Genomic DNA, 27,842 nt, shown 5'->3' with positions numbered 1-27,842 from the left:
TACAACATTACATTGAAGAAACCCTTCACATTCTATCATCATTATTCATAAGTGTTAATTGAGAATGAGCTTTCAATTGTAACACAATTTCATTCTGAACATGATCATAATACTTTCATTGAGATTACACACATATACTTCACATCATAATCATACATAATCCTTCATGAAATTGCCCTTCAAGGCTATGAATCAATCTCAACCCAATCATCTAGAATACTACATTAGATAAGGGAATTAACCTAATTCAATAACTGATTCAATAAAGACATAAACAATTCAACATACTTTCATGATCAATCAATTCCCAATCACAATTCATAACTTAGGATTTTGGGGAAAACATTGGTTCATAAAGGAAATTCATCATTAATTTAACAATCCATCCATAAATCATCATATATAAACCTTTGAAAAATTTTTGGAATTGAACCCATGCATAGATTTAAAACCCTAGGTTTTGGAAGGATTTTGGGAATTTGAAATCATCTTTTGATAGGGCTCCTTGAATGAAACTTAATCAAGAATAAATACTACCACATATTTATAGAAGAAACTCCATGAAAATTGAGAGTTAAAGGTGAGATCATGAGCTTCAAAGCTTGACTCCTTCTTCTCCAATGGTGGTTTGTAGAGAGATAATCATCCATCCTGCAGGAATGTGGTTTGTGTATGAGGGTCACCATTTGGGGCCTTCACCCACGAAATCCATCCAACGGGCGTGGATGGACCTACGGGGCGTAGGTCCCATCCGTTGCTCCCAAATATTTTGGAAACTTTGGCTAGTTGGGGCTGCCTTGGGGTTAGGCTTTAGGGTCCCCCCTCAAGGACCCTTGGTTGGTCCTTGGGGGGTCATACCTTGACATTTAATCCCCTACACCGCTCAATCTAAACTCGGAAAGACATTCTACAACTTCAAAACCCCATAACAACTCAAAAACAAACTCGTTAGTCTCTAGTTTCACTTACTAGTTTTTCGGGTCATTACATGGGTTGTATGTTTTTGGTGTCGTTACAATAGGTTGTTTCCAAATAGTAATAGACGTTGTAGTGTGTAAGTGTTAGTTGTGATCATTTTCAAAATTGAAAAGGCAGGTACTAAGCTAGTGAAAGGACACATCATTGGCTTCTTATTTGAATTGAATCTAATTATGCCCCTAAAAGTGGCATATTGATCACATTTTATATTATTAATAAATGGGGTCTGCCATATTACTTAATATTAAATCTTTAGGATATATTTCTGTTTGTCTTTTTTTTTATTGTTCGAAAGTTGTTACTTATTGTTGCTATACCCCTACAAGCGTATATATTGGAGTTTTATTTCCCTTGTTTTGTTTCAGTTGTAATGTTTTGTAGTACTTTCTTTCACGTAATACTTATCAGAACCTATTTTTATAGAGATTCCAACAAATTAAAGAATTCTTTATTTGCACCACTGAAATACCGGTCCGCACACAAAGAGAACGTGGAAGTGTGTGTTTTTTTGCGGATTCTATCCATCTTTCAACTGATAATGTACATTGGTAAGTCGGAGTGATGTTTTCTGCATGACCTCATTAAGGTTAGAGATCATATATCAATAAATTCCAAATATTATAAATGGGGAAAATGTAGATTTTTGTTAAAACTAAAGTTTGAAACCTTTTACAACATAAATTTGAAAAGTTAGTATTTTCACATAATGAAAATCATGGATAACTACCAAAAATTCTCCTTTGATCAAGATTTAATATTTGGATGGTCCTCTACCATACTTGTCATTTCATTTTGTACATATTTATTAGGAGTAATCTTTGTTCTTGAATGTAGTTGGCATCTTAGTACTGAACGGTTAGTTGCAAAATAATATATTTACTATACATTGTATAATACAAAACATTAAATTTGAGAGTGTACAGTAATCATGTGTGCAAACCTCCAACATTAAGTTTTGTTTCTCTTGATGAACATTGTACATTTATTTAGCCTATTATGGAACAATACAAAAAACGGATATACACACCTTAATACAACTGTATTTAGTAGAACAAATTAAAATTCAAGTTGAGGTAACATAATACCCTACGAATACAGACATCAACAACATTTGCTCTAAAATCTGCCACGGTTTGACTTGTAAATGTAAAGTACACTAGCAATTGAATTACACACTTCTTGGCTATAGTAGTAATAGTAAGGTGCAGATCATATAAAATAGGTTCTAAGCCTTTAAATTGACATTTTTATTGGTGTCTTCATCACTATCTCGTTTGTCTATGAGGAACTTTCTTCTCTTCTTCAGCTTTCTGGCATAAACTTTTATGCTGCTACTGGAAGTGCCCTCCCCATCGCCAACATTTTTTTTAGAGTCGTATGTGTGTGAACTTCTGTATTCTGGACATGTGGTTGTGGTGTATCTTCCAGTTTGTGTTTTACCTATAGAGTAAAATGCATACTCATTATTAAACTCGGTGTATGTTCCACAACTTGGGCAGAGATGAATGATGTTTGTATAAATACAATAGGTATTATAATATGAATAACATTATGGCACATCACCTTTTTATCTTTGTTGATGCGATGTTGTAATTCCAATTGTTCATCTGGCAGGTACATTTTTGTCACTGTATAATTTTCCAGCCCCTCTTTCAAATTGTACTTGCTTAATTTTAGTTTGAATACAAACTCCTTGCCACAAAGGGCCTCAATTTGTGACGGTAGCTACATATCACTTTTGAACAATCGATTCACCAACTTGAAAGCAGAAGTATCAAGCAATTTTTCTGCCACCCCATTAAACAGGTCCAAAGTAGTCTTCCTGCCATTGTCTTTCACCTTAATGTGTATCTTGTACCTGTGTTTGACATTAAAATTAGTGTTTGTTAAAACATAAGCATGTGGTACATTGCTAAATGTATCCTTACTTAAGCAACAGAAAGTCACACTTTCTTTCACACTTGAGGCATGTGTAGACACCCTTTGTAGGTTCAATTTTTTGTTGCATAAGTTGCAGGATATGTAATACCAATCAAAGAAGGTATCTATTTCAGTGATCTAAGCTCGTAGTATAACCATGCATTCTTGATATTTGTATAAACAACGTATATGAATTTGAAATGGAGGCCTTTTGATTTTTTGTATTGTTGATAGGGTAGGATGACGTATTGAGGCACTAACCTTTATATTGTAACTCCAGTCTGAATCCAGTAACTCTGAGACAGTTATCCTGTTGACAAACATTGTTTCCTCCATGGGTATGTTACTTTCATTCAAAATCTAGATGGTTTGTATGTTTATGGGCTTAGGTGCAAACTTCTGAATCAATGAGTTGATGTTGTCCATTGGAAGATTAACATGTGTTTTGCTTGCGGCGGTTGAGGCAAAAGTAATTTCACCAATTATAAAATAAAACTACATTAAACGTCATGAAGAGTTTAAAATGTTAACAGAGCAAATAACTATTAAGATCTTAAATTGTTGTACCTCTGAATTCCTTTACTGTAGTTGTCGTTACAATGACAATATATGGTCCGGACTCTAGGGAAATAAGTAGGAATAAAATCCTTCTCCGTAACCCTCCTACAATGTTATTTTTGCTTCGACAGATCGATCTTCCCTAAATAACCAATATAATCTATTAGTGTAAAAATCAATATGATTAGTTGGTACATTAGTAAATTGGTATGTCTGTATGTAATTGATAAGTTAATGATTTTGTATGCTTATTCTATGGGGTGAATCAATATAAGTGAATATTAAATAAGATTAGTGGATTACGGATCAGTAAGAATGTGCATGTCTCGTTCTTCCACTTCAAACTAACACACTCTATATCACCTATTCCACATAAGCATCCAACAACATCTACAAGTTCAAGAGGGAGAGTATTACGAACATAAGTTCGAGAATGTGTGGAACATAAATGATGTAAATAAGTATACCTGATAGGATGTTGTTGTTATTGACCCTTGAATGAATAATGTTTGGCTGAATACACTAGAAACCATTATAGGGATACGAACAGTATCATCCTCTAGATTTTGGATGGCAGTTATCCGCAAGAATGGTATTTTCAAATCGGACTGTACTGGTCTGTACTCTCCCATAATTTCAGCAACTTTAAAGTTCTCGATGATAATGACAGAGCCTTCGCTCAAATTATGTCGAAACTTGCTCACTTGATTCTTCCAGATTATAGCGTGTATGAAAGTTCCCTGATAGATGTCATCTATTAAGTGCGTTCCAAAAATCCAAACCAACAATTTCATATATATTTAAAAAGAATTGGGAATTATTTTTTCGTTAATAAGTACCATGTCCGGATTTATCATCTCATTGCCTCGCTTGTAGTTTCTAAATTCCCACATCCTGCAAACTCATACCCTAACAAACCAATTATCCCTTGTAGTATCCAATTGTGAAAGAAGTGAATATATCATATTTGATAGAAATTTGCGGATAGTAGAAAAATAATTGTGAGTTTATTAGGGAAGGCAAAGAGAAGTGATCGTTAATGGGTGTAGGGAGGTTGTAAGCCATTATATAGACCGTTAAGAAAATGTAAAAGAGGTTGGAACCCGTTTGAAAAAGACGTACAGTTTCGCAAGTGTCGTTTGAAACAGACGCACTAGTTGGGAAACTGTGTGCTAACTTTGTCAAAACTAGGGTATTTGTTCACTGTTGTTATGAATTCCGATGGCTTATTTGACTGTAGTTTGTGGCTTGGATGATTTAAATCTAACTCTGCATTGTTTGATACCTAGTAGGACTCCTGATGAACATTAAATTATATGTATTTTGTCATTACTCCTAAGTGCTCTAATAATCACGTGCTACCTTTTTTTTTGAGTTTTTTCATTAATATAATAATGTACTCAGGTTTTTTAATGAACTTATAAACTATTTTTACACAACTTAGGCTTAATTATAAGATTTACAATACATGAAATTATTTTTTAATAGTCCAAATTTGCCCATATAAGTTATTATAAATTGGATTTTCCCATCTAAAGTTTTTTATGCATTCAATTTTGTACTTAGCCTTTATAACATTTCTTTATGAAAGGAATCTAATTTTATGGTAATGCTTTATTTTGACACTTAGCCTATTTTATTAATTAAGCCTGATCGGTAAATTGTTATTTAATGGATCTTTAGACAACTCGTTTACCTAATTAGTTTATGAATCTCTAGTATGTTGTAGACTATTTTTACTCAATGAAAATGAATTAAATATCATATGTAAAATAGAGTACTTTTAGGTTGACTATGTGTTAGTATTTCATTTCATATTGTCGTTTAATATGCAGGGATGTCTATTTGAAAGTTGAGTAACTACCGTAAACTTGGTGTGAGCATTGAAGGCAAGGATGGAGAGACATGGTGTGAAGATAAATTTGTGATCACATAGGATATAATGCATGCAAAAGCTCGATGCATCCCGTTCACCAATCTCATGTTAATGTTTTTCGTATGTGTTTAGTGGTAGGCGTTAAATGGAGCAAAGATAGAGGAAAAGCTGGATTTTATTGGTAGGATTTGAGTACTTAGTTTGTTAAACTATGCTCAGCAAAGAAGGAGTTACCGAAAAAACAAGATACTGGAGCCTAAACTGTCCCCATATATTTTAGTTAGGAATTTTCTAGTTTAGTAACTATGGGAAATTTGTTGAACGTATCTATTTTAAAATTTGCAATTTCGGGGAATATGGGAAACCATTATGGTATGATAGTTAGTGTCCATAGGTTTATAAAATAGGGGAAATAGTATTGTAGATTAGGTTTGATGCAGCACGCAGAAGATTCAACTGTATTAATTAATTTGGAAGGTTTGGCGGACAAACGTGGACTTTCAAAGGCCCACGTCAAGTATAAGTAGAATGGTAACAGCGCCACAAGTTTCCAAATTGTAAGTAAATGTGTAATGGTAACAGCGCCACAATTTTGCATTGTATTGAGAATTAAAGATATCTCAAAAAATACTTCAGCAACAAATTGTATAGCTGGTGATCGTTGCATTTTGTATTAAATAATAGTTGATTCAATAATTGGGCCAATGTGTTGTGGTAAAATCATGTAAATGAAGGGACATAAGTCATTCACATAATATAAATATGCATATTAACAGCCACAGGACTTCCACATTCTTTATAAGGACCATCAAATGGAACACGATAATTATTTTCCATTTGAAAAAGGTTTGTCTGTATATAGAGTGGGTAATGACCATTGGCCCAGTGTGTTCCACTAAATTCATGTTAATGAAGGGACACAAGAAGTCATGTTACTAAAGGGGCAGAAGATCTACCGAACGATAGATACAATTGTAATGTAAGTTGTAACATAATACAAATAGAATAAGAGGCTAGTTGTTCTGAAGTAAATGACATTGTGGCAACAATTTCAATGGTGAGCACCTTGGTGGGTTCAGCCGGGTAATTGTTAGAATAAGGATAACAAAATGAAGAGGTAAACATGAGACAAAAATCTATCAGTACATAAGGCAATTGTTCCGCTTGTTAACCGTTTGCCGGTGGTTCCATGCTTCTGGTATGAGTGAAGGCCCTCAGGTGGGAGTGTTCTTATCGCAGGTAGTAGATTCGCAGTTTTGATAGGTGAGCATATGCCTATTAAAGGGCATCCGAAGGTAGTAATGTTAATTGTCTCCAACAATAATGAAGTACAAGTCATAATGTGGGAATTACGTGGAAATTCAATAAGATGGTTTAGGTTTGAAGGGGTGGATGCGTTTATTTCTTCATTCGATATAGTCCTGGGTGTTTTGAGATTGATGCATTCAAAGCATGACTTAACGGGTGACTCCAAATTAAGTTGAAGGGTGTGAGGGTGAGACAGACAATAAATGGTCAAACACTTAAATATATGATTGTGTGCTAAGACCTAATTAGTTGGACTGATCGTGGATTTCTTTAAGTTTCATTGCAGCCACATCAGGAGGCAGTTCTTTTGCATCCATAATAGGACTCCTGGTAAGCGATAAAGAGGAATATTAGAGTTAAGCATTGGATTTTAAAAATAGGAGATGAAAATGTGAGGTAAGAAGAGGCACCTCATGCAGAATATTTGTGTGTTTATACAATGTAGCAATTTAAGCAAGGGAATGGCGTGAGGGTGACACAACCCATAAATCGTGAAAGGCATCACTTTATGAATAGATGATGAGAGGTGATTACCTGGATTTAGTGAGGATTTGTTTAGGATTCTTTGCATCTACATTAGGAGACAGATCTTTGGCGTTCATAGTAGCACTCCTAGCAGGCGATAAAGAGGAATAGTACTTGGTAAGCATTAGGATAAAATGAAGGAGATGAAAATATGAACGACAAGAAGAGGAACCATAGTCCATAGGTACGCTAAGGTGGGTGTAAAGGGTTGAATGAAAATCAAGGCGACGGGTGGGAGTTTATGAAAGAGAATAAATCGTTAAAGCATAACATTGATAAGGATATATTTTGTAACAACCCGAATTCAAAAGAGGGAAGCTTAAAGGATTTTATAACTCCCAGGTGTCATCCACGAGGGCCACCCACAGCCAATGGTTTGATCCACGCCCCGTAGGTGGACACCACAGACACTGTCTAAGGCAGAAACACGGTTGGACCCACGCCCCATGGATGGGTCTACGGCCCAAGGTTGAAGGTGTCGTAGGTGGCCATGATAAGTCTCTCAACCAAACCACGCTTGACCAAGATGGACCCGTTGGTCCATCCACAGCCTGTCAACGTGGTCTCGTGGTTGGTTACTCGACAGCTAATTTGAGGACACAAGGGTCCTTTTCGGATTTAATTAGACTTAAGTGGTGTCATTTTACCCTAGCCTAAACCACCTATATAAGTACTTTAGACCCCTAAATTAAGTCATTTAAGTCATGTTCTCAAACTCACCAAAAGAATTGGGTTCTTCTCCCAAATAATTCTTTCAATAAAAAGTTGAAGAAGAAGAAGAGGATTCAAGCTAGGTCAAGTCAAGTACTCAATCTTCCAAGCTTTGTGGGCTTTGTAATCAAGGTATGATGGTTTATTCATCCATGGAATCCTCTCATCCATGCATCCCCATGATTTCCCCAATTTAGAAAAATAATTCCCCAAGTAAAATTAGGGTTTCTTCTAATGTAATGGGTTATTGATACGCTCAAATTAAACCTCCCTAAAGAAGTATAAGCGATCATTGTCAAATGAAGAATCAAACTTGTAGGTTAGGGTCGATCCCACGAGGAATATGGTTTAGACTTCAACTAAACTCACAATTATATATTTTTTAGTCAAATTATTTTCGAGAAAAGTAAATAGGGGGTTTTTGTAAACAAGTAACAAATTGTTGATTTATATCAATGAGTAACCAGTAAGCAAGATTAACAGTTTGAGAAATCAATATAAGATGGAAACTGGGGTATGTGTGTTCCCCACAAGCTTTTAACGCAGTATTCCTAATAATAGTAATCCTTTCCTAGTGTATGACATGCAAGGTTGGTAAGTTAGGTATCCCTCAGTGATTGGTCCTCCAAATAGGGAATTTCACCACGCAACTTGGTCCGTCTACGGGTGTATGCTTTACTAACTCTTACCTTTACCCTAGATTAATCATCATATCAATTTAGTTTAGTTTTCACCCTCACTTTAATTGAAATCAGACTAGTAGACATCATCCACTAAAACTCTGTTGTTTAATCCTTTTCTCATTCATTACATCCTAGGACCGGCAAGTAGGAACAAGGCGAGTTTAACGTGTGCACCCATTACAAAGACTTCTAAACGAAAGGATTAGCAATACATGCATAAACACTATTCAAGAATTACTTAATTATTATTCATACTTTGTTAATTGTTCATGGTTCCCACAATCCTAGTTGTGTATTTATCTACTCATACTTGAGAGTTCACATTTCATAATTAGGTTAAAAGAATTCATGAACTTACAGTTAGAATAGATGAAAACCCAAATCTTGAATTGAAGTTGAAAGTGTAATTGCATAAACCAACTTCTGGAAATTAAATTGCTAAGAGTTTGCAAATTAATTCCCAAAAGACCAAAACTAGAAGTACACAATAATTTCTAACCCCAAAAAATGGAATTTACAACTAATATTTATAGAAAACAAATCATAAACCAACTAGGAAAAAAATAAGGAAAATTAGTTTGGGACGCGGTTTCGACTGATGGCTTGACCTACGGACCATGGTTCGACCTACAGTCCGTGATCTGCCTCCGTGGACCAACACTTGGAAAATAAATCAAGCACTGGAACTTCAACTCTCTGACCCCCAAACAACGGATGTGCAGGACGAGGCGTCAATTAATCTACGATCCGTGGTAAGCTTCGTGGTTCCACTCTTGGTCAAAATTCCCTAATCTTCGACCTACGATGTGCCACCTATGGACCGTCACTGGACCTACGATCCGTGATTGGTTCTGTTGGTTTCTGTTGCTGCCAATTTCAGTCCCTTTTTCTCTCAACCGCTTCCAAACCAATTTCTTGCAAAAGAGTTCATAAAAACATTATTTCTAATAACAAAATAGCTCAAGACACACACAAACTCTAAGTGAAATGCATCGAAAATACTGTAAACGCACGCTATATCAACACTCTCAACTTAAACTTGTTGATTGTCCTCAAGCGACATACTAACAATCTAAACGACACTTATGTAGAAGCAAACATACAAACTCGAGCAATCACATGGCCTTCTCAATCAATTCCATCACTTAGTACAAATCTTTTCATCTAGACTCAACAAGCTAACTTATGCGGATCAACACATGACATAGATCGACAAATAGACATCACAACATAAACTTTTCACAATCCCCAAGGTACCAACTCTCCAACAATGTAGCTAGTGCCCTCACTTCAAAAGAAATCCTTTTTCACACACTAGATATGAATTTCAAGTTTAAGGATTCATTCAACACTCACGCTCAGAAGTGACTACAAGTACAGTTAGTGCTCAATACCATAGGCTTGCCTTTATTTTTCACTGCATAGACTCTACAAACAAGTCTCTAGGATCACTATAGGACTTTCTTAGCTTGTAGCGTAGGCTCAGGGTTAGGTAGGGTATATTTGGGTATTTTTTAGTGACTTTTTTGCCTCATTGACATTACATTGGGTTTTTACCTCTTTTCTCAACCAATTCTTGACATTTTTTTATTTTCTCCTCTTTCCCTTGACTCTCTTCAACACAGATGTGACTTTTGACTTTATCACTCTTATTTTTCTCTTTCTTATTTTTCTTTTACTTCATCTTTATTTGTTTCTTTCAACACTTTTGTCATTCATCTTTTTGCTTCTTTTGACTTCAATCACATCTTTTTCTTTCTTTTCTTTTCTTTTCTTTATTCTACACAAACTTTTTTTCATACCCTTTTTCTTTTTGTTTCCTTTTTTATAGCCACCCTCAACTAATGTATTTTGCATGAGTTGAGGTGCAAAATATCCGATGTCGGACCAGGGCCAAGATTAAGGTAACTTTTTGAATAGGCCACCCTCAACTTAGACTTTTGGCCTAAGTTAAGGTGCACATGTCCAAAGAGGGACCGGGGCCAAAACAATATTTTTTAGTGAAGGTGAATTAGGTGTATTGAAAGAAGTGGTATTCATTAGGCTGAAACATTTGGATCAAAGGGAGAATTTATTTCTTTTGGTTGACTTTTAGGCTCGAGTGGACTTATTTGAACGAGGGCCTATGATCATTTCCCAAATTCTAGCCTAGTTTATCTTAGCAGGACCAAAGGGGGAAGTTCTAGATTGGCACATGTTGCATGAACATTCAAAATCATCTCACACACACTTGGCACATTGTTTCATTACTAGATTATTGAATTACCCAGTTCAAGTTTTAGCTTAAGTAATGCTATCATACCGGTTCCTTATCATGTCATATGAAGATCCATTACATTCAACTCATTCAGCCTATAGATCTAGCACATTTTAAATTTTTGGGATAGGTATCAATTTCATGCTCATATGCCATCATGCTTTCATTCTTCTACTTACTTCTACACATACAATCCTAAATATGCCGGTTCAACATAAAAGTAAAACAATCCTTTGGGGTAAAAAAACATAGGCAAGAAAACCCCAAGGGAGGATTATGAGTTGGGTTACTCAGTCTTCACCCTATCACTCACAATCCATTTACCCCACCCCCAACAAAATAAGGAGCAATTGCCCTCAATGCACAAAATAAAAAGTAAAGCATAGGGTGAAGCAAACTTGTGGCGCAAATACACCGAAGACCCATCAAGAAACGGGTGAATCTGATTTCCCGAAACTCGCATGATCAATATTAGGGACGTCATCAGTAGCGCCCTCACCAACAATGGGAACACCATCAGTAGTGCTCCTAGAAACGGATGGACCAACATCAACCTCACGGGCCCGCTGCTATCGCACCTCCTCATAAATGATGGATTGCCTATGGGCTACCTCCAACTGCTGGCGCTCCTTCTTCTTTAATCGTCGAGCCTCCTCAGTGTCAGAAGTGTAATCAGAGCGGTGGTGCTTCCCAGCAACACGGGAAGGATCGGGTTGTGGCTTACTGTCGCCAAATAGGGCAGTCATGACCACCTCGTCCTCCTTCACCTCAGGTGTAGACTCCGGTACAACCTTAGTAGGGGCTAGCAAGGCATCAACATCCGCCCAGAGCCTAGCCAACTCCGTCTAGAAGGTGGTCACATCTATAGTGGGGGCAGGCCTCTCCAAAACTCGCAACTCAAATGCATCCAAGCGCTTATAAACGACCTGAATCTTCCTCTCCATCATCAGCTCCATCCTAGCCTCAGATTCTTCAGCAGAACACTGCATCCACGACCTCATATGTTACAGCAAGGTAGCCATCTGGGTCTCCAACTTCTGGACTCTGGCCAGAGGAAAGATAGTGGACCCTAAAGAGACAGTGGCTCGGGATGAGCTCTGGGCCTGGCTAGTTGCAGTAGAAGGTGGTTCCTGGGCATCAGTAGTTGTAGTGGGAACAACAGTCTCATCAACCTGGATCTGTTCCACATCAACAACAAGATAAACTCCCAAGGGTGGTAGGTCAACTTGTGGCTCCCTCTGTGGTGCAGCAAGATTGGCATCATCTCAAATGAGGCCGATGTCCACTTTTTTGGTCGCCTCGAGCAACCTGTCACAATGCCAAATAGGCACTGAAGCCTCCCTGCAGAGATGGAAAATCAGACACGGAAAAGGAAAAGTGGTGGTGATCTTAAAGGCCCTCTCATGGATCTCAACTATCAAAATGCGGGAGAAATCAAGATCCAGTCCTTCCATCATAGCTGCTACCTACACGGCCCGATCCCAAGTAACAATATTGTTCGCCTGAGTAGGGGACAATCTAGTACGAACCACTAACCAAAAGAACTTTGCAATGAAGCTCAGAGTCACCTTCCAAATAGGTAGAGGAGTATTGCGAACGCACTCGGTACGCTCCCCATCCTCAGCAATATGACATTCCATCTAACGAAGCAATGTCTCTCTTTGATCAGCATCTCTCTAAAATGCCCCACTCTGAACTATGCCCATCTTGTAGTCATACTTCATTGTATTAATAGGCAGAGTGTGGACTGGGCCATAAATGAAGCGGCGGATAGTAGCCTCAGAGATGTCCACGGAGAAATTTCGCACCAAGGTAGCCTAGTGTAGGGGTTGAGCTATGGGCTTGGCCCGTTTAGATATAGAATTACAGACGGTGGCGGCATAGGAGGCATAAAATTTTCTAGTCATCTCCTCGTATTTCTCTGGGCTCTATCCATCTATTCGCAATTGTGCCTCTGGAATAGCTCCTCAATAACAGGCACGGTACTGATACTCTTTGTCAAAACATTGCGCTCCTCAGTAATGGTCCTTGTCATCTTCTGTGTTCATTCAGCATAGTATCATTCTCATATATTTGATACTAGCCCGCAAAGCACCACCAGTTCGGTTCTGCAGCATTAGGGACTGGTTCAACTTTGGGTGGTACAAGGGCATCAGATGAAGATGATGAGGGGGAATCACTACTGGAACGGGAGCCGAAATGCGACTTATCTGCAAATAATGCCCCCTCCTAAGACTGGGGGGCAGTGACCTTGACACTGGATGAGAGAACCTGCCTTGTCATATTTCTCGTGGTCGGCACGGAAGTAGGGGAGCCTCTGGTGGTCTCCAGGACGTACTACTGATCGGTGTCCTCATCTAACAGACATCAGGAAGAGGCGACGGATTTGGACTTGCACTTCCATGAGTATATGGGAGCGTGCTTCGGTGCCATGATACTTTGGAATCTTAGTTAGTACACAAAGGACACAAAAAGACCCAAGAAAAAATTTTAAAACACCTTTTAGACTTAGACAAAAAAATTTAAAAATTTCTAGGCACTAGCTGGAATTGTGACCCACAGTGGTCCCCTCCGTAGGTCAGCATTAAAAAAAAAATCAATTGCAAATGGTCAACCACGGATGTGCAGAACGGTCTGTCGATCAAACGACAAACCGTAGTCCATACCGTGGTTCAAGACTTAACACAAAAATCGTGTGCTACTGATCAATGAACCCCTACCTACGGTCCGTGGGTGGAGGTCGTTGATCACTGTTGTGCCAGGCATAACACTTCAACTTTTATTCAAACCACAAGTCCAACAATTACTCAATCAAACTAAGTCTAATCATGCATTTCAACATAATATATGGTAGTTCATCATCCGTAAGGTTGTGATCATGCAATTTTTCACATTCAACACATAAACATTTAACAACCCTAAGTCAAAACTTCCAACTAGACCCATCACCCTAATTAGTTTATTAAATCTAACTACACACTCAGATACCATCATTCAAAGGGTTTTTCTAAACTAAAAGCAACATTTTAACAAGTAATTTAACACCCCAAGGTCAAGTTCTTCATTGTGACTCCAATTTGAAATAATGAAATATTCAAATCTTAGGAGGAATCAATTTACCTTACTAGTCAGCAACAATGGTATGAGTGTGTGATCAAGTAGAAACACTCCTAAAACAACGTTGACACCGAATCCGAACCTTGAAAGTTATGGGAGAGAAAATAGAAGTGATGGAATTTGGGAGTGATTAGAAATGGAAGGTGAGGGAATTATGGATGTAATGGAAAGTTTTAAAGTGAGATGATGGGGTAAATGGAGGGCTTAAAACGGTTGGGTAGAAAAAATGGAAGTGGGAAAACAATTTGAAAAGAAGGGTTTTATTTATTTGGGGTCTGGATTGGGTCAGGTAGAAACCCTAACTTGGACCCACGAGACCCCGTTGATGGTCCGTGGGTCAACCTACGGTCCGTCGATTGGGTTCGTAAGTCACTCCGACAATTCAAAAAAATTAGACACTTACTTGGGATCTACGGATTCCATCCACGGTCCGTGGATTGACCAAAGGACCGTCGATGGGACCCCTAGACCACTGCAACAATTTATTTTCTATAGATTTTGCTTTTTCGTCCCTGCATATGTAGCAACTATTAGGACTTTCTTTTTACATTTTCTAGACACTTTTTAGAGACGGACCCTATTCTATATCTAGCCAACACTAAATAGAAAAAAATAATAAACACCTATCTAAAGGGCTACAAAAATCAAAAAAGAAAGAAGAAAAAATCCTATATGGAAAAGAAAATCCTATAGTTGGCTAGACTGTACATCTTGGGTTGTCTCCCAAGCAGCACTTGATTTAACATCGCGACACGACACAAACACCTTCATTACTTAAACTTCATCAAGATAACAGGCCTCTATCAGTTCATGTACACTCTCACATTTCCCAGGTAGACTTTTATCCCATGTCCGTTCACCTTGACCCTCGTTCCTTCCTTGTTCCCGAGCTCAACCACTCTATATGGAAATACTTGAGTTACTCTGAATGGCCCCGTCCACTTGTACTTAAGCTTGCCAGAAAACAAGTGCAACCTTGAATTAAATAAGAGCACCAGATCACCGGCAATAAATTCACGCTTTTCAATCTTCTGATCATGGTACTTCTTTATCTTCTTCTTGTACAAGCCTGAACTTTCATATGCTTTTAGGCGAAACTCATCAAGCGCATTCATGTCATTCAATCTTTGACTCGATGTGGCACCCCAATCCAAATTCAACTTCTTTAGCGCCCACATTGCTTTATGCTCTAGCTCTACAGGCAAATATCATCCCATATACAAGTTGGTAGAGGGACATACCTATAGGAGTCTTGAATGTGGTGCGATAGGCCCATAGATCATTATCAACCCTTCTTGACCAATCAGTTATGTTGGTGTTCACAGTTTTTGCAATAATTTGCTTTATCTATCTATTTGACACCTCAACTTGCCCACTAGACTGTGGATGATAAGGAGTGGGTACATTGTGACGAAAACCATATTTCTCTAGCAACGACTTGAACAACTTGTTACAAAAGTAAGAACCTTAATCGCTGCTAATTGCCCTAGGTGTACCAAATCTGGAGAAAATACTCTTTTTCAGGAATGTGGTGACACTCTTTCCCTCATTGTTTGAAAGCGAAATTACTTCCACCTATTTCGATACATAGTCAATCGTAACTAGAATATACTTCATCCCATGCGAACTCACAAAGGAACCCATGAAGTCAAGACCATAGACATCCAATATCTCAATCACCAATATTATCGGGTTCATAGGTAGTTCTTGCTTCTTTGAAATTCCTCTTTCTCGTTGGCAATGATCACAAGACTTGGTGAAATCATGAGCATCTTGGTGGATAGTAGGCCAGTAATACCCACTGCAAGATCTTATGAGCAGTTCGAATACCACTATGGTGCCCACCAAAAGGTGATGAATGACACTCTTCGAGTATACTTATCATCTCAACGTCAGGCACACAATGACAAATAATGCCATGAGCACAAACACGAAACAAGTAAGGCTCATCCCAAAAGAACTTCTTCACATTAGACATAAACTTTTTCCTTTGGTGAAATGACAAATCCGATGGAACCAAATCGCTTGCCAAGTAATTAGCAAAATCTGTGAACTAAGGGATAAGATCATAAGAGGCAGCCAATACCGGTTCATCAGGGAACGCATCATTAATCTCAGCCCCATTTCCTAGCTTAAGCATAGCTTCCTCCTCCAATTTGGACAAATGATCGGCGACTTGATTTTATGTTCCCTTTGTATCCTTTACCTCAAAATCAAACTCTTGCAACAAAAGCACCCATCTAATAAACCTTCGTTTTGCATCTTTTTTAGCCATCAGATACCTCAATGCAGAATGGTCAGTAAGCACTATGACCTTAGTACCAAGCAAGTAGGATCTAAATTTTTCGAATGTGAAAACCACAGCAAGGAGTTCCTGCTCAGACACGGTATAGTTATTTTGAGCCACATTCAGAGCTTTGCTGGCATAGTAAATAGGATGAAAAATCTTCTCTCGCCTCTGTCCTAGTACCACACCAAGCGCCACTCCACTCGCATCACACATCACTTCAAATTGTTTCCCCCAATCCGGAAAAATAATGATAGGTGTTAATACTAATTTTCTTTTAAATCTACAAATGCTCTCAGACAAGCATCATCAAAATCAAACTTACACTCTTTTTCGCGTAGCTTGCACAAGGGGTGTGCAATTTTTGAGAAATCTTTTATGAACCTCTAGTAGAAACCTGCATGCCCAAGAAAACTCTGAACATCTTTGACAGAGATGGGTGGTGGAAGCTTTTCTATTACCTCAACTTTGGCTCTATCAACCTCAATACCTTTCTGCGAAATCCAATGACCCAGAACTATACCCTCTTTAACCATAAGGTGGCACTTTTTCCAATTGAACACAAGATTACACTCTTCGTATTGTTTCAGTACCTCAGCCAGATAGATCAAACAACCATCAAACGAGTCACCCACCACAGAGAAATCATCCATAAATACCTCAATTGTGTCTCCACCATATCTGAGAATATCGACATCATGCACCTCTAAAAGTCGTTGGAGCAATACACAACCCAAATGGCATTCTTTTGAAGGCAAAAGTCCCATATGAACAAGTGAATATGGTCTTCTCTTGATCTTCCGGAGCTATGGAGATTTGATTGTAGCCTGAATACCCATCTAAAAAACAATATGAACCCTTACCAGCAAGACGATCCAGCATCTGGTCCATGAAAGGCATTAGAAAGTGATTTTTTTCTATCCGGGCACTTAACTTGCGGTAGTCTATGCATACTCTCCATCCAGTCACTGGCCTTATTGGAACCAGCTTGTTTTTCGCATTAGGAACAACTGTGATCCCACCTTTCTTAGGTACACACTGAACAGGACAGACCCAACTATTATCTGCAATAAGGTATATGACTCCAGCATCTAACCATTTAATAAAAAAATTTCACTACATCTTGCATAGGGGGATTTAGTCTCCTTTGGTTCTCAATACTTGGCTTACTGTATAACGTAAGTTGGATTTTGTGAGAACAAATGTCGGTGGAATCCCAATAATGTCCGCAATAGCCCATCCAATAGCCCTCTTAAACCACTTCAGTATCGATATCACGACCTCTATTTTCTCTTCACTCAAGTCAGCAGCAATGATCACAGGCAACGTGCTATCATTCCCCAAGAATACATACCACAAGTGGGATGGTAGAGCTTGAACCTTAAACCTCGTTCCTTCCTTGTTCTCGAGCTCAACCGCTCCATGCGGAAATACTTGAGTTACTCTGAATGGCCCCGTCCACTTGTACTTAAGCTTGCTAGAAAATAAGTGCAACCTTGAATTAAATAAGAGCACCAGATCACCGACAACAAATTCACACTTTTCAATATTCTGATCATGGTACTTCTTTATCTTCTCCTTGTACAAGGCTGAACTTTCATATGTTTTTAGGCGAAACTAATCAAGCTCATTCATGTCATTCAATTTTTGACTCGATGCGGTGCCCCAATCCAAATTCAACTTCTTTAGCGCCCACATTGCTTTATGTTGTAGCTCTACATACAAATGACATGACTTCCCATATACAAGTTGGTAGGGGGACATACCTATGGGAGTCTTGAATGCGGTGCGATAGGCCTATAGAGCATCATCAACCCTTCTTGACCAATCAATTAAGTTGGCGTTCACAGTCTTTGCAAGAATTTTCTTTATCTATCTATTTGACACCTCAACTTGCCCACTAGACTACGGATGATAAGGAGTGGCTACATTGTGACGAACCCCATATTTCTCTAGCAACACCTTGAACTACTTGTTACAAAAGTGAGAACCTTCATCGCTGATAATTGCCTTAGGTGTACCAAATCTGGATAAGATACTCTTTTTCAGGAATACGGTGACACTCTTTCTCTCAATGTTTGAAAGCGCAATTGCTTCCACCAATTTCGATACATAGTCAACCACAACTAGAATATACTTCATCCCATGCGAACTCACAAACGGACCCATGAAGTCAAGATCCTCGACATCCAATATCTCAATCACCAATATTATCGGGTTCATAGGTAGTTCTTGCTTCTTTGAAATTCCTCCTTCTCTAGCAACTATCACAAGACTTGGCGAAATCATGAGCATCTCGGTGGATGATAGGCCAGTAATACCCACGCTGCAAGATCTTATGAGCAATCTGAATAACACTATGGTCCCCACCAAAAGGCGGTGAATGACATGCCTCGAGTATCAACCTAAGGCACACAGTGACGAATAATCCCATCACCATAAACACGAAACAAGTAAGGCTCATCCCTATAGAACTTATTCACATCAGATATAAACTTTTTCCATTGGTGAAATGACAAATCCGATGGAACCAAATCGCTTGCCAAGTAATTAGCAAAATTTGTGAACCAAGGGATAAGATCATAAGAGGCAGCCAATACTTGTTCATCAGGGAACACATCATTAATCTCAACCCCATCTTCTAGCTTAAGCATAGCTTCCTCCTCCAATTTGGACAAATGATCGGCGACTTGGTTTTATGTTCCCTTTGAATCCTTTACCTCAGAATCAAACTCTTGCAACAAAAGCACCCATCTAACCAACCTCGGTTTTGCATCTTTTTTAGCCATCAGATACCTCAATGTAAAATGTTCACTATGCACTATGACTTTAGTACCAAGAAAGTAGGATCTAAATTTTTCGAATGCGAAAACCACAACAAGGAGTTCATGTTCAGTCATGGCATAGTTCTTTTGAGCCATATTCATAGCTTTGTTGGCATAGTAAATAGGATGAAGAATCTTCTCTCGCCTCTGTCCTAGTACCTCACCAAGTGCCACTCCACTCGCATCACACATCACTTCGAACGGTTGCCCCCAATTCGGTGAAATAATGATAGGTGTTGATACTAACTTTTCTTTTAACTCTCCAAATTCTCTCAGACAAGCATCATCAAAATCAAACTTACACTCCTTTTCGAGTAGCTTGCACAATGGGTGTGCAATTTTTGAGAAATCTTTTATGAACCTCCGGTAGAAACCTGCATGCCCAAGAAAACTATGAACACCTTTGACAGAGATGGGTGGTGAAAGCTTTTCTATTACCTCAATTGTGTCTCTATCAACCTCAATACCTTTCTGCGAAATCCAATGAACCAGAACTATACCCTCTTTCACTATGAGGTGGCACTTTTCCCAATTGAACACACAATGGCACTCTTCGTATCATTTCAGTACCTCAGCCATATGCATCAAACAACCATCAAATGAGTCACCCGCCATAGAGAAATCATCCATAAATACCTCAATTGTGTCTCCACCATATCTGAAAATATCGACATCATGCACCTCTAAAAGTCGCTAGAGCATTACACTACCCAAATGCCTTCCTTTTGAAGGTAAAAGTCTCATATGGACAAGTGAAGTGGTCTTCTCTTGATCTTCTGGAGCTATAGAGATTTGATTCTAGCCCAAATACCCATCTAGAAAACAATACCAACCCTTACTAGCAAGACGATCCTGCATCTGTTCCATGAAAGGAATCAGAAAGTGATCTTTTTCTATCCGGGCATTTAGTTTGCGGTAGTCTATGCATACTCTCCATCCATTCACTAGCCTCATTGGAACCAGCTTCTTTTTCGCTTTAGAAACAACAATGATCCTACCTCTTAGGTACACACTAAACAGGACAGACCCAACTATTATTTGCAATGGGGTACATGACTCCAGCATCCAACCATTTAATAATTTCCTTTTACACTACCTCTTGCATAGGGGGATTTAGTCTCCTTTGGTGCTCAATACTTGGCTTACTGTCCGGCGTAAGTTGGATTTTGTGAGAACAAATGCCCGGTGAAATCCCAATAATGTCTGTAATAATCCATCCAATAGCCCTCTTAAACCACTCCGGTACTGATACCACGACCTCTATTTTCCCTTCACTCAAGTCAGCAACAATGATCACAGGCAAAGTGCTATATTTCTCCAAGAATACATACCTCAAGTGGGATGGTAAAGCCTTGAGTTCCAATTTTGGAGGCTCATCTACAAACGGTTTTTCAGGTGGGGAGTCTCGATTCTTCATATCTAACTCCAGTCTTTTTGGTTTGGAATGAAACTCGAACCTATCAAGTGTGCAACTAGCTCATCATACTCATCAATACCATCACTGTCAAAGTTGTTCATCACCGCTACTAGTGCATCAACACCTAACCTTTCCTCAATGGATACCTCAGATTTTTTCCCCACAATGTGATTCACCATAGATACCGATTTATGATCACTTTCATATTTCATAGACCTATAGATGTTAAAAGTTACCTCTTCATTGTTTAATCAGAACTTTATCTACCCTCTCTCCATATCAACCAACATACACCCATTAGCAAGAAATGGTCACCCTAAGATAATGGGAACCTCAAAATCAATCTCACAATCTAAGATCAAAAAGTCCGCCGGAAAGATGAATGACTCTACTTTCACAAGGACATCTTTGCAACAATCCAATGGGCCTTTTCACAGTTCTATCAGCCATAAGTAAACGTATCGCAGTCGGTTTTGGAGCTTTTAAACCCAACTTCTTATAAATCGACAATGGAAGCATATTAATGTTGGCACCCAAATCACACAAAGCCTTCACAAAGTGCAACATACGGATGGTACAAGGAATAGTGAAGGCTCCAGGATCCTATTTCTTTTACACAAGTGACCTAGTAGCAATAACACTACAATGTTGTAACCTTTCTTCATCCTCAAAATTGACAGCCCTTTTTTTGGTCACCAAGTCCTTCATGAATTTTTCATACCCAGGCATTTGCTCCAAAGCTTCTATCAACGGAACATTTATGGAAAGCTGTTTCAACATAGTTATGAACCTGCGGTATTTTCCTTCTTCGGTCTTTTTCACCAGTCTCTGTGGGAATGGAGGTGGAGGTTTAGGCATGGGAACAACTTTTTGGGTCACCTCCGCTCCCTTCTCTGTTGCATCTTTCAACTATCCAGTAACCTCAATCTCATCCGCATCTTTTTCTACCATACTTTCAACCTCAGACGGCATAGGGGGATCAATGGTCTATTTACCTTCGCGAGTAGTGATTGTCATACAATGCCCATCATTCTTCGGATTTTGGATGGTGTTGCTAGGAAGTGTGCCAAGTTGATGTGGGTTCACAGTAGTAGACAACTGACTAAACTGCTGCTTAAGTTGCTTGATTGACACTGCATGGGCATCAACTTTTTTACCGATTCCAGACAAGTTATTTTGCATCTCTTTCACATTCTCATCAGTTGTATCAAACCTCTTCATCATCTTTTGCATCATATCCTCAATGTGTGACATACTACTACAAACCTCTCTATTACCGAATTCTCTATTACCAGGTGAAACATAGGGCCTACTTCTCTCATTCTTGTTGCCATAGTTGTTCCAGTTGTAGTTTTTATCACGATTGTAGTTCCCATCCTGGACATAGTTTCCCTCTCATTTGTAGTTGCCATAGTTCTGACCTTGGTTTCCTTTACCTTGGTGCCAATTATCCGTATTGGAACCTTGGCCGTTGGTTCGAAAACCCCCCATCTGATCATTCACTAAGTTTGCATCCTCCTCATAGTAACATTCCTCAACTAGCGGTGGTGGAGCTCTAGTTATATAATTTATCGCATTCACCTTTTCTGCATTTCGACTCACGTGTTTCAATACCAAGCCTAATTTTGTCCTCATTTGAGCCATCTCTTCATGAATGTCATTATTCACTTTATTTGTTGCAGTTTGGACCGCGAACATGCTTCTACGAGTATTTGCCTTTCTAGTGTTCTATGCCTTATTATTTTGGGAAATCTTCTCTAGTTTTTCAGCGATCTCCTCAAAAGTGCACTCACCATATGATCCTCCAGCAATAGTATCAAGCACAACCTTTCCATTATCATCCTAACCTCTGTAGAAGTACTCCTTCAGTGACTCATCATCTATGCGATGATTCAGAACACTTCTTATGAACGCAGTGAACTTATCCCATGAACTACTTACGAACTCTCTAGGTAGTGCTAAGAAATTATTCAGTTTATCCTTGTGATTTAACTTCTTAGACACCGGAAAATACTTCGCCATGAACACCTTATGCAATTGGTCCCATGTATGAATCGAATTGTATAGTAGCTCAGAAAACCACACTGCAGCATCACCAGTCAATGACAGAGGGAAAACTCTCAAACATATGACATTCATATTCAATTCTAGTCATCCCACACAACTCTTACATACACTTTTCAATTTAGCCATGTGACCCCATGGATCTTTCCAAGCTAGACCAAAAAACAACCCTCTTGTTGTAAGCATTTGCATAAGACTGTTGGTCACCACAAATATATGCCCCGGAGGTAGAAGAGGAAGAACAATAGGCCCTTCTGATTCAACTGTATTGTAGTCAACCCTGTAGTTATCACGAAACCTCGGTGTTGGCGGATTCTGCACCCTTTCTGCAATACCACCATGAATATGAGTGGCATCAACAACCCTAGGAGGCTGCAATTCAACTTCATCTTTGTGATCCTCTCTGATTGGATTATTATGTACCCCTAGATAATTCATTTTCCTCAGAGTTCTTCTCAGTTCAGGATCGTAGGGGGTCAAGGGTTCTCCTCGACTCCGTGTACTTGGCATACACTAGAGTTGAAACCTGTAGAAAACAAAAACAAAACAAAACGTAAAATCGGGAAATACTTGACTAAAGTTCAATAATGTAGTTAAACTCAATCTACAAGACAAATTCCCTGGCAGCGGCGCAAAATTTGATAAGCTCAAATTACACCTCCCTAAAGAAGTATAAGCGATCGTTGTCAAATAAAAAACCCAACATGTAGGTTGGGGTCGATCCCATGAGGAATATAGTTTAGACTTAAACTTAACTCACAATTATATCTTTTTAGTCAAATTATTTCTGAGAAAAGTAAAAAGAGGGTTATTGTAAACAAGTAACAGATTGTTGATTTAAATCAATAAGTAACGAGTAAGCAAGATTAACAGTTTGAGAAATTAATATAAGATGGAAACTAGGGTATGTGTGTTCCCCACAAGCTTTTAACGCAGTAATCCTAATAATAGTAATCATTTCCTAGTGTTTGACATGCAAAGTTGGTAAGTTAGGTATCCCTAAGTGTTTGGTCCTCCAAATAGGGAATTTCACCACGCAACTTGGTCCGTCTACAGGTGTACGCTTTACTAACCCTTACCTTAACCCTAGATTAGTCATCATATCAATTTAGTTTAGTTTTCACCCTCACTTTAATTGAAATTGGACTATTAGATAACATCCACTAAATCTCTGTTGTTTAATCCTTTTCTCATTCATTATCTCCTTGGTCCGGCAAGTAGGAACGAGGCGACTTCTAACATTTGCACCCGTTAAAAAGACTTTTAAATGAAAGGATTAACAATACATGCATAAACACTATTCAAGAATTACTTAATTATTATTCATACTTTGTTAATTGCTCATGGTTCCCACAACCCTAGTTGTGGGTTTAGCTACTAATGCTTGAGAGTTCACATTTCATAATTAGATTAAAAGAATTCATGAACTTACAGTTAGAATAGATGAAAACCCAAAACTTGAATTGAAATTCAAAGTGTCATTGCATAAACCAACTTTTGGAAATTAAATTGCTAAGAGTTTGCAAATTAATTCCCAAAAGACCAAAACTAGAAGTATACAATAATGTCTAACTCCCAAAAATGGAATTTACAACTAATATTTAATGAAAAAAATCCCAAACCAACTAGGAAACAAAATAAGGAAAATTAGTGTGGGATGTGGTTTTGAGTGAGAGCTTGGCCTACGGACCATGGTTCAACCTACGGTCTGTGGTCTACCTCCGTGGACCAACACTTAGAAAATAAATCTGGTACTGGAACTTCAACTCTCTGACCCCCAAATGACAGATGTGCAGGACGGGGAGTCAATTGATCTACGATTCGTGGTAAGCTTCGTGGTTCCACACTTGGTCAGAATTCCCTGATCTTCTACCTGCGATGTACCACCTACGGACCATCACTTGACTTACGGTCCATGGTTGGTTCCGTTGGTTATTGTTGCTGCCAATTTCAGTCCATTTTCTCTCAACTGCTTCCGAACCAATTTCCTACAAAAGAGTTCATAAAAATATTATTTCTATTAACAAAATAGCTCAAGACACACATAAACTCTAAGTGAAATGCATCGAAAATATTGTAAACGCATGGTATATCAGTTATGATTCAATTGAGTGGATTATGGTTGTTTATTATTGTTTATGATAGAATTGCATATTTTTAGTATGATTATACATGTATTCATGCCTAACCTGTGATTCTAAGATGAATTTGACATAGATAGGTTTTATGCCATGAAATTGAGGATTTAGATGTAATCTTCTAGGATTGATGAAATACATGATAGATTGCTTGAGATTAGAGTATATAGACATGAATTGAATTAGATTAAAGTATATATGATGAATCATGACTAGCAGTGCTTGAGATTGAGAATATATGATGACATATGAATAGAGTTGTGTAAGAATGAAACATGTAATTAGAATGTCTTGAGATCTGGGAATATGTGATGATCACGAGAAGTATTGTTTTGAGAGTGAGGCTTGTAGTTATGAATGTTGAAATGCTAGGGCTTTGAGAGTAAAGCTAATATGATGAACTATGAATGTTAAGGCTTTGAGAGTGAAGCTTATATGATAATGGTAGATTAGTAAATAGAATTGTTATGGAAGGACTTTACCTACATGATTTACCTTATGTATGTATGAATGTATATTGTGAAAGGTTTTCTCACATTGAATGATTCTAGGTTGAATGATTGCTCACCTAAAATGAATCAAAACATGTATGAACTATAATATGTTGAAGTTGTGATATGAGGTCCCTTCATGAATAGCTTGACTTGGTAAGACAAGATCATGCATGGTATCTTGAGATAGTAGAACTCATGGATAGCCTTCGATTGAGAAATCGTACCCTTCCAAAGGTTATCTTGAACTAGCATGAGAAGATGCTTGCATGATAACTTGACTTGGTGAGGCCACACCACTTCATGATAGCTTGGATTGAGCAATAGTACCCTTCCTTGAGTAGCTTGGACTTGCATGAGAGGATGTTTTCCATGATAGCTTGGTTTATCATATTGAGGTGCTTTTCCTTGTTAGCCTTGAATTGGTAAATCGTAACCATTCATGAGTGATGATATGTCATTGGACTAGTAAGAGGTACTCTTCCATGAATAGTAAGAATAGCTAATGAGGGACTAATCCCTAATCAAAGTAGCATGTTTATGATGAAACAAGATTACTTCAAGGAAGTATCGTAAGTATATTTTAATATGAGATTTACTTATTATGATGTTAGGTTAGCTTGGATTGTTGCTTGAGTTGCCTTCATTGATATGTATGACTAGAGGTGATGACCTGTGTATTGAGTAAGAACAAGTTGAGGTTACTTGGGAAGTGTTCTTCTTATAGTATGTTGATTTATGTGCATTGAATATTCTTATGACTTATATGGTTATCTTTTATGCTTATGGTATATGTCATATGTTGACTAATGCCTATGTTGTGCTTATGTTGATGAGTTATGCTAGCCATCATATTTAGTACATTCTTATACTAACACATACTCTTGTCTACATTCTTATCAAATGTAGGGTCCGGCAATATTGACTTCCATCCCTGTGGCTAGGTTCTTAGTAGAGCAAGCAAGTGAAGATTTGGTGAGTCCTCATAGCATCGAGGATTTGACCACCTTTACTTTATGTCCTTCTTTTATGTTTTAGAACTATTGTATGGGATGTGTCCCTAAGACTATTCAAGTATTAGATGGTTTGAGACAAGTGTTAAAGACTTCCGCTTCGTTTTATGAAACTTTGATATTATTGAAAATGCTTTAAATTTCCACACCATTTTCTATTATCTTACGTCATGATATGCTAAGTGGCTTGTATAAGGCCTCTCGGGGTCTCATACGCCTTGTTACATCTAGGGGGTACCCCTGGGTCGTGACATGTTTACATTAGAATACCTGAAATGACTGGAATATGATTGTGTTTCGTTGCATCCGTTGTGACCATATCAAGAGTTGTCCATAGTAGAAGGCCTAAAAGGCATTGAGGAAGTGTGTTCTGGTTGGAAGAAGCAACACAATCAGCGAATGAAAATATGAACCGTAAAACAAGGTACAATCTTACAGGAAGTCGATAATTACCGTTTAGCGAGTGATTGAAAATTAAGGTGCAGGAGGTGAGAGTTAGACAAGTAAACGATAGCAACTGTTACATTCAAACACAAACTATCAATTAACAAAAAAACGTTAAAACATATTCCATAAGTAATTTAACTTATAATGTTTATATTTGAAAATTAGATTTAAATGTTGAAGTACTATAATTATGAATTGTATAGAAGATAGAATGAAATATGGTTGTTGATTAAATTTTAGTTCTAGTCAAATTCCATTGGTAAAAGTTTGATGCAGAGGTCTTGTTGATTTCGACATTTGCAACAGGGATGCATTAAAAATTAAGGAAGATATTAATAGCAGTGAAACACAAGTGAACTCGGGCTGAATTATGAATATTGAACAAATAACAAAAGAGTGTTTTTAAGAATAATAACAATACAACCCTCATGCAAGAAAGAGCATATAAGAGAACTTTGGAATATGGTTGACATTGCATCAAATAAGTGCAAGTTTTTTTTTAAAATATAAACAATACAGCCCTCGTGCAAGAAAGAGTAAAGAAGGGAAACATAGAATATGTACAATATTGCATCAAATAAATTCCGTATGAATGTACGGGTGGACAAAATCATGGCAGTTATTGAACTCATATGAACGATTTGGTCCTGCTGAAGGCTCTGGGCAAAATCTGATCCGGGTAGAATCGGGTCCACATTTGAGATACTTTAATGGAGGTTGGTGAGGGTGAGGCAGCGCAACCATGGAATTTACAGGTGATTGAAATTAAGGCACAGGGTGTGTTAGAGAGAAAGTGAATATATGATGAAAGATTTAATTTGAAGAGTGCAGGTTAAGAGCACCATACCTGCATTGAGCGCGGAAATTTGTTAGATTATGAAGACAGCGGCGAAGAACGATTGCGACTGGTAGAAGTAATAAAGGGGATGGTAGTTTGTGCAGAGGAAGGAGGAGTTACAACAAGTGAAGGAGAGAGGTTTGGTGGAGGTGAAAGTTGTAAGGGGAAGGTGACGGATGTGTAGAGTTACATTGGTTGGGAAGGGGTAAGACTGAATACAGGGGAGGGGTATTTGGGGGATTAACTTCTTTTTAAAAGAACTCTGGCCTGGGTTGTTGTTGTTGTTATAATTATTGTTATTATTTATAATAATAATAATAATAATAATTGTTATTATTATTATTGTTAGCATTATTATTATAATTATAAGTATTATTATTGTTATTGTT

This window comes from Solanum verrucosum, unplaced genomic scaffold (genome assembly GCF_900185275.1).
Source record: "Solanum verrucosum unplaced genomic scaffold, falcon-dt-bn FXZP01000097.1, whole genome shotgun sequence".
Classification (NCBI taxonomy): domain Eukaryota; kingdom Viridiplantae; phylum Streptophyta; class Magnoliopsida; order Solanales; family Solanaceae; genus Solanum; species Solanum verrucosum.
This window is presented reverse-complemented; position numbering follows the sequence as displayed.